Consider the following 2,953-nt stretch of genomic DNA (forward strand, 5'->3'; position numbering starts at 1 on the left):
TATATATATATGTGTGTATATATATGTACATATGTATATATATTTAAATAAAAGTTATGTATATTTAAAATACATGATGTTTGATAATACGTATGCATAGTGAAATGATTACTACAGTCAAGTAATTAACATATCTCTTTATATAGTTATCATTTATTTGTGATGAATGTACCTGAAATCTACTCTTAGCATATTTCCAGTATTCAGTTTTTTTTAACTAGAATCAAAATGCTGTACAGTAGATCTCTAGACTTATTCATCCTGCATATCTGCAACTTTCTACCCTTTGACCACAAACATTAGCTATTGTTAAAGTATTCAATACATGGCTATTCATGAAATTTTTAAATGGAAAAGATTAAAAATAGCATGCATAGTTTATCATTAAACATAAAAATAGAAAAAAAAAACTAGAAGGATCTACCTCTGGTTGATAGGGTAATCTCTTTTTGTTCCTGTGTTTCTTTCCTTTCCTATAATTGCCCTGTTTTGCTTTTGTAATTGAAAAAAATTTTTTTTGCATACAAAAAGTACCCAGCCATTATTGGCAGGTTATCCTAAAAATAACAATTTGATTTTTCGCTTTATCTCAGAGTTTCATTTGTTCTCCTTGACTAATTATTTAAATAATTAGTTAAAATTTATTGTGGCATGCATGCAGTTGTGTCAAAAATACACTTTCATACAAATGCAAATTCCTAAGGGTATCCTTAAAATATTATATAGTTCATTTTATTGTGGTATTTTTGTTTTTCTTAACTATGGTTTCCTGTTCATTCAGTTTTGCATTTAACATTGCTGAAAATAAATATTTTGCTCAGCAGGGTAGTAAGCCAGATGGAGTGGTGTTTATAATTCAAGGAAATAGCCTAAACTGTTATCAGTTAAAATTGCATGAAAGCCAGCAGTACTTTGGTTGGAGTTTTATAAGGTAGAGAGCCAGGAATTTTACATTTCCTGTGTCCTTGCTGTTAAAACTATTCCTGAAATCAGGGTGGAGAGAGGAAGGAGGACATGGGTGGGTATGGGGGGAGGTACCAGAGAGCAAAGCTTGAAGTAACTGGCAGCTGAAAGCTCAAGACTTCTCTGCAGTATCATGTATTATCTTAGCAGATGTAGTGTTCTTAATATCTGTTTAAATATAAACATGTTTTCTTCTAAATTTTAAGGTTGGCCTCAGGTATATGTGTGCTATTTATTCTTACCTCCAGTATTCTGTGGGGTGCCCAGAGGTCTGTGTATACGTTGGTGTCAGAAGCAGGCCTGGACAGCTGGGGTATTATGGATTCAGGTGGGTGGTGTGCTTGAGAGAGCTTCTCTGTATTTATTCAACAAATATTGAATGCCTTGCTGGGTTGAGAGTTTTTGTGGGTTTGAGTCGAAAAGGAATGAGGAAATGGATAAATAATTATGTCAAAGATATTAACTATCCAGCTTAATGTGTTTCTCTTTCTCCTCTCCTTCTCTCCCCTACCCACTACCACCGATGAAAACACAGTACATTTCTGTCACCCCAGAAGGTTCTTTTGTGTCCATTCCTAATCAGTACTCTTACCCCTCAGCTAGAACCAATATTCTAACTTAGATCACCGTAAATCAACCACCCTCTTCTTGAACTTCATAGAAATGAAAGCATGCAGTATGTAGGGTTTTTTTTTTGTTGTTTTACAGCCGACAGCCCTGAGAGGTTAAGTAATTTGTCCAAATTTATCCAGTAGTAAGTATAGAAGCTGGAATTTTAATCTAAGTAAAATCACAAAGGACAGAATTCGACTCCCTCCCTCTGATTAGTAGGTTGTCAATAATTAACTAAATGATAGATGTCCACATAGTTTGATTTACTAACATAATTTCTCTTTTACTGAGCTTTCCCCTCCTTCATCCCTATCCTGCCGAAGATAAATGAAGCTTATAGTTTTGTTTTGTTCCCAGGTTTGTTTGTAGTACCTTTGCCGAGTATAAAAACAATGAATGGGAAGGAGATCTAGTCTTCCAGAGTGCGATCTGTAATACCAAGGTTAGAAATGCAGACAGCCGACCATGACAAAAAGGCCCCGAGGAAATGGTACCAGGCTTTGTGTTGGAGGTATCTGACCTTTGCCTTGAAAAGTGGGCACTGGCCGAAGCTGGTTTGGCTCAGTGGATAGAGCGTCGGAGGGAGATCTGGGATGGAGAAAATAGACACAAAACTGGTTGTAGGAGCAGTGGGAGTGAATGGAGGCTCCTGGCTAGAGATCTTGAGTTTCGGGGTTAACCAAGGGTGGGTGTCAGAATCGCTAGTAAAACTCTTGAAAAATACACCAGATTGAGCCAACCTCAGAGCTTCTGATTGGGGGTTCACAGCAGCCATCTGGATTTTAAAAAGTGCCTTGGTTTATTCTAACACTTTCCTCCCCACCTGCAGGTATGAGTCAGAGATGAAAATGAGTCCGGGGTACCCCTCCAGGACACGTCTCAGCCTGGAGAATCAGAGGCAGAAACTCTGCTGTCTTAATAGCCGGGGGAGCAGTGTAAAATGGCTCCAGGTCTTGTTTCAGAGTGGTCTTGCTGTCCCTGCGTAAGCCCTTCCAGAACAAAGAGCCTGCCAACTTCCCAGGCAGCCATTTTTGGACAGTTTTGAGGATCAGAAAGCTTTTTGGTGAAACAAGCCAACCGTCTGCTTGTTTGGCTTCCAGAGACTGGGCTTTACTGGGTGCACAAGGCCAGTCCTCCCACCTGCTGTTCTTTATGCCTCTCAGGACCGTTTTCACATCTCCCACACTAACCATCCTCAGCGTTCTCTGTGTAGCTTCCAGAGCCTTCATTCTTGAAACTGCTCCTTGAAACTGTTCCTCTTTGCCACCATTGTTCTCCAAAGAAAAATTTCCAAATTTAGGCATTTGACCAGCACATATAGAGTAGGACCATGCCGTCCTCTCTAACGTAGAGAGTACACTTCTGCATATGTTTTGGA

Source organism: Myotis davidii, unplaced genomic scaffold (genome assembly GCF_000327345.1).
Source record: "Myotis davidii unplaced genomic scaffold, ASM32734v1 scaffold523, whole genome shotgun sequence".
NCBI lineage: Eukaryota > Metazoa > Chordata > Mammalia > Chiroptera > Vespertilionidae > Myotis > Myotis davidii.